The sequence below is a fragment of the Rhagoletis zephyria genome, unplaced genomic scaffold, assembly GCF_001687245.7.
Source record: "Rhagoletis zephyria isolate East Lansing unplaced genomic scaffold, Rhagoletis_zephyria_1.1 Rzeph_scaffold_00281, whole genome shotgun sequence".
Lineage (NCBI taxonomy): Eukaryota > Metazoa > Arthropoda > Insecta > Diptera > Tephritidae > Rhagoletis > Rhagoletis zephyria.
This window is the reverse complement of record NW_016157365.1, coordinates 45,638-51,837: the sequence shown is the minus strand read 5'-3', so window position 1 is coordinate 51,837 and position 6,200 is coordinate 45,638. Positions and strand designations below refer to the sequence as shown.

General features: G+C 34.8%; 1 long non-coding RNA gene across 1 annotated transcript; it reads right to left on the bottom strand.

Moving 5' to 3' along the window:
• Positions 1 to 353: 353 nt before the first annotated feature.
• Positions 354 to 1,200, bottom strand: LOC108358663 (uncharacterized). Its single transcript, XR_001846811.1, has 4 exons — positions 1,071 to 1,200; positions 875 to 995; positions 562 to 774; positions 354 to 504 (listed from the first exon to the last, which is right to left on the bottom strand). It is a non-coding gene; the product is annotated as an uncharacterized LOC108358663 (long non-coding RNA).
• Positions 1,201 to 6,200: the final 5,000 nt, after the last annotated feature.

The window sequence follows — 6,200 nt, the reverse complement described above, 5'->3', positions numbered from 1 at the left end:
GTCCTATTTCGCCCATTTTCAATACCAACCTACCTTGGATTTACAGAAACCTACATACCAAATTTCGTTGAGATATCTCAATTTTTGCTCGAGTTATCGTGTACACGGACAGACGGACAGACGGACGGACAGACAGACATGGCTTAATCGATTTCTTTTTTCATTCTGATCATTTATGTATACATTTGTCTATATCTATCTCGATTCCTTTTGGCTGTTACAAACAACCGTTATGTGAACAAAATTAATATAAAGTTGTGCACAAGTGCGCTCGGGTATAAAAAGAACAAAAGAAGTTTGGTTATAAACATATAAATTCAAGTGAGGTATAGTTATATCAAATGTACCATAAAGTATGTTAGATGCTAAGGAAAACTGCGATCAGGATTGTTTGCCGTTCCTTCCATCCCAATTGCACAACAATAAAAAGTCGTCAGTGTACATGTGTCGCAGTATATCTTATACACTGTCCGAAACAACTTTTTTTCTCGAAACGAACAGATTCTGAAAATAAACAAAAATTTATACAACAATGTAGAAACAAAAAAAAATTGACCTAACCATTCCGGCGAGATACTCTTGACACTTCAATTTTTCTTCAACTTCGAAAGCAGCTTCTAGTGTTGTCAGTGGTAAAGTGGAAGCAATTTCTGTTTGTTGATCGTCGACCTCTTCCCCGGTCATTCGACAAACTGAATGGTGAATTTTTTTTATGAGGACTTTGCATTCGCGTACGGTTTTTTGCTGGGCCATTTCTTCGCTTTTTTGTATGATCTGAAAATGAAAATATTGCAAAATTTACGCATAAAATAGATTGAATGAATTATATTTTTAGTAACGATATTACTGCGTAAAAAAATCTTTCTGTACTTACATTTTCTTTCAAATAATTTCAATCTTGGTTTCTAGGTTAGTAACTCGGGTATCCAAATTGATAATATTTGTGGTCAGGGCTTTTAGTTGATCCGATATATTTTGAAGTATGCATAAAACCTCTGGAAAAAAGTTGAAAATAAAATGCAGTAAATAAATATGTTAAGGTTTTAAAATATATTTAAAGGGTTGAATACCATTGTTTACAGTGGGCATATTGGATTCGGAATGTTTTGAAAAGCTGGTCTGCGAATCGTAAAAACCGGATGTATAAAAGCTGGTATCCGAACCGTAGGCACCGGATGTGTTAAATCTTTTTTTCTTCATCTTCATAAAAATCAAAAAGGAAAACAACAAATTATATAAAAGTCGTATACCTTTTAATGGCGTCGATGACTTTGCAGGACATTCCTCCAAGTGATTTTCGTCAAATAGGTCTATAGCATCCATCTAATAAAAAATAAAATAATTAGGCCGTATCAAACATTTCGCTTCTTAATATAAAATTATACGACGGCTCGAATCAAACCGAATGGTTTCGACTAGTGAACTGAACTAACTTGAAAATTCATGAAAAAGATTATGAGTAATGGAATAAGAAGAAATTTGCTCTCATGTGTAATACAAAAATATTTATAAGAAATGTCATCTTTTTCGGTTTTTACTACTTTCGTATCTAATTCACTAGCTAATAAAATGCCTAATGAAGATGAGGATTCCACCGGTAATTGAAAGTAACTTTCAATGCCCAGAAAACTCTGCGCCATTACTGCAACATGTCCTGGTTCGTCATACATGTTTAATACTTTGATGGGGCCTAGCTTTCGGCTAAAACAATAACAGTCTTTTTCCTTTTTATGGTCTATATTAAAAGACCCAATTTTTGAAATTTTACTGCTTCCATCGTTTACACTGTTTCTTTCCTCTAGCCTTAAATACAATTGTTGCAGAATTTTATTAGGTTTATTTATAAGCTTTTTCAAATACTGCATGTGATTTTCAAACTTGTAAGCTGAAAATCTATCTAGAAGAGGGCCATAATGCTTCGCACAGTCAGTTAAATGCAGTAAACCATGCACATTGAAACTTACTAAGTGGTTTCCATATATATTCCCAAACATATCCACAAATTCCTCTAAAATTTGTTGGGCAACATTTGCTTCAGTTCTAAAGCACTTTTCACAAGATAGCATTCTCACACCCGCATGCAGTAAGAGAAAATGATAGTAAAGGTCACTATCAATACAATCTTTCAACACAAATATCCCTATATACAATAAGAATTGCCGAAATTCTGTCGCTTTCCAATTACTGATTTCGTCTAAATTCCTACAAATCCGGCCGAATTCAGTAGGAACAAACTTGGAAAGAAAACATATTTTTTCATTCATTTTAGTGACGTTGCCTTTTTTGATCAGTAATTGGAGCAGCTTTTTACAAACACCAAGGTCTATAAGATGCGTTGGGTCTAATGGAGATTGGGATACCATTTTGAAATTCCCAGACTCTAAAACGCTTTCGCTGGTTTTGAAAGGAGCAATATGATGTGAAGGATCAACTCTGTTTTTAAATGAAAAATCGGTTCTCAAGTTACGTAATTTTTTAGAAAAGCAAACTCTCCTATTCTGGTATTTTCCTACTTGATGGCATTTTGGGCAACTGTTTTTTCCAGTGTGTGACTGTACACCTGTTACAAAGGCTCGAGCTGGTGAATCACAACAGAATGATCGAATTTAAAATTTTTTTCTAAAACTAATCTGTAGACCATTTTCTTTTAAAAAAACTACTTCTTCGCAAAATTCTTTTAAAAAATCATTGCTATTCCAAGGTTTTCCCATTCCAGAAAAACATGCAATAGTAAAGGGTCTTTCGTTTGGAAAATCAACTACTGCTCCTAAAATTGGCCATAATACCCTATTCGAGTTTTTATATAATTTAAGGCCATCTATTCCTATATCAAGCGCCACAACGTCTCTGTTTTCAAGGAAAGGAAACGAGTTTTTCTTGAAATGATTTTGTATCCCGCGATACAGAAATTCTCCACTTGGAATTTTTTGAATATGCACCTTTTTTCTGCTTGTACCCAAAAGATTTTTTGCCAATAAAGGTAAATCAGTGTATCCTATTTTCCGCAATGTTTGAAGTAAATCGGTGACTGTGTTGTGCGAGACCCTATTTCTCAAAACCCATGCTTTTATTTCCAGCACTTTTCTAGCATTTTTGGGTTCTACCGTATTTATATCTTCACTTTCACTACTATCACCAGACATAGATAAGGAATCGAGCGAGCAGGCTGAACTGGTCAATTCCTCAGCACTAAGATCACATGACGAATCGCGTAAGCAGGCTGAACTGCTCAATCCCTCAGCACTATGACCTCATTGCGTCTTCACAAACAAATCGTCAATTTTTGCATATTTTGCCGCACTTATATTAAAGGCCTTTTTTTTTGCGGCTCATGTATCAGAAAATGTACTTCTTTTCATTTTTATAAATTTAGCTTACCCTTTGTTCAATGTGGTTTAAATATTTGTTTGAAATAAATGAATATAAACAATAGGTGTGTACTCGTATTGAGAGGACAAAATTCTCCAGCAGCAAAAGTTCTGAGAATTTAGCAGCATTCGCTCTCAAAGAGACGAAATATCAACAAAAGTACGAGAACGCAAAATTTGCAAAAACTTGCAACCTTCGAAACAGCTGATCACAGTTGCCACTGGTGATTAATTTGGCAATTTATTTTCTGCTTGGTGTATTTTCCTCCGATTAGGTATTTTATACATTTGAATAGTTTTGGATAAGAAAAACCTTTTTAAAATACGATTTAATTATATCGGAATGAATAAGTTATTTTTCTCATAATTATTTGTGATATCACATGGTGACGCATTAAAAACAATAGTATCTCCTCCAAACACCCATCATTGAACCAATAAAATGTAATATAGTAGGTTTAAAATTATAAAATTTTCATTTCAACAATCAACCCACCAAAACCGAAAACTTCAGCAAAACAACATTTCAGCATGCTGCATTTAAATCTATTTTGGTATATTTTAAGGTAAATTATGGTACAAACGAAAAATGTCATACGGCAACCATAGTCAGCACATACTAAAGTAAACAAACTGGAGATTAATAGCAAATTAACGAAAAATATACTCAATGAATGTTGTGCTTATTAAATTTACGCACTTTTTAGTTGTATACTAGCATTAAAAATAAAAATTGCAATAATAACTCAAAAAGGCCATATTTTCTTTTGTTTATTTACAAACATGTGTTTGTGATCAGCTGATTTTCTTACTTGCAAGTTTTAGCTGGGAAAAAATTTTCCAGCAGAAATTTGCAGCTCTCTTTCACATTTTGCTCTCTCAATTTCCCCTACTTTGCAAGTTTTTTGGGTACGAGAACGCAAAACCAGTAAAAGTTTTCTAAAACTTTAGATAGTTGGGCGTACGAGTACACACCTAATTTAAAGCTTTACAGAACACGCGCTCAAAGAATTCAAAATTTTTCACAGCGAATAAGCGTTTTGAAGTTTGGCACCCAGGCGACTTTGCTTTTCTTTTAAAATTTTGTTTTGATTGCCAAACAAATCAATTAGTTTGACTGGTTGCTCATATGTGAAAAAATTAGCGTGACTACTTACTCATATGTGAAAGATAGCTAGCAGAAAAAAACAATAAATGGAAATCCGTTGAAAAATTATTACAGTTGTATTATTAACACCATAAAATTTGAGTTTGTGTTGGAGTTTCGGTCACGCTGGTTTTGCTGGGACGTTTGAATGAATTTGCTTTCGCTTTGTTACGCTCTCGCATGTATTTGCATGTGATGCTTACGCTCTTTAAGCAGGCGCTCACTCTCTGTCCATGCTTGTATATGAGCAAATTTGACATCGATATCACGATCCAGAATATAAAGGTCGCGCCATTCGCGGACCGCTAACCCTCTCTTCCTCGATTTGACAGCATCCACCTAATCGCTGACGTCATAAAATACTTTTGTTTACATTCCCTGTTGCCAACTTCATGCTTTTCGCACCAAATTTAGTGGGTATTCAAAACGCGAAAATTTTTGAGTTTGGTGCTTGGCGCGTTTTTGGTGCTTTTGTTTTTAGTTTGAAGACACCAAATTAGAAAATCTTAAAAAAAATGGAAGCAAAATTCATAGCAATCGTAAGTGTGGTAAGCAACTTTACAAAAATTTAAACAAAATCATGGCACAGTGACAATCATAAGCGACAACAAAATATGTGACGGTACCTTCAATCATGCCAGAAGAAATCAACCGTCGTGCAAGAAACATTGATTTTTATTAATTTGAATCGGCATCCTTACAATAAAATTATGTATGCATATAAAGTCTATAAAATACACCAATAAAAATTTGGTGCTTTTTCAAATTCAAAATTTGGCAATACTGCCTTTTGTCCGATGCTTCCTCTTTTTCTTGTCGAGTTCGTCTTGCTCGCTCATTCTGGTATTTATTGACGTCACGGCCAGTTGCTCTCAGTTCGATTGGCGCAATCTTGTATTCTATCAAGAGTATTACCGCAGCCGTACTGCGATGAACATGATGTTGGTGGGATATAAATAATTTTTTCGCAACTTTTCATACCCCTCCTCCCGTAAACTGTTTTTCCCTTTCTCCAGCCCGCGCTCGCACTTTCGCTACTGCGCGGGCAAAAAAGTTCCCATGTCTGGTTTAAAGGAAGCTTTTCTTTTTCCAATCTGGCTTTTGAGGGTTAGGTTATTGTTGTTGTAACTTCTCTATAGTTTTCATACATTACCCTGCCAGCCACGGCTCACCACTTTCCCCTGAAAATCAAACGATTTACAAACACATTCACAACTTTTTGATCATCTCACCCACACACTTACAAATTTTTTGTTCGAACTGTCAAAAAAATGTCCCTTTGTTAGAGCTACATACCCGATAAGAATTCGTACTCTAATAAGAATTCTATGCGTTAGAGCGAGCAAGTTAGAAACATCGGAGTTTTGATGACAGTATACATACTGTGAAGAAATGTCACTTTGCGGAAATTTTGAAGGTAAGGATACGTATTTAACAATTTTATTTAATTATAATGTAATTTCTTCTTTTAGACTGCAAAACACCAGCGACTTTAGTCACATTCTTAAGGTATGTATTGAGACTTTTTATATGTTTATAAAATTGAATTGATATTTTTGTTTGTTTACAGTTTTGGGATTCACCATCAGCACCTTCAACGCTTGCATCTTCATCGCCAGGAGCACCATTAAAACCTTCTGCCCTCAGCTTCTTCATCGCCAGGAGCACCACCAGTACCTTCTATC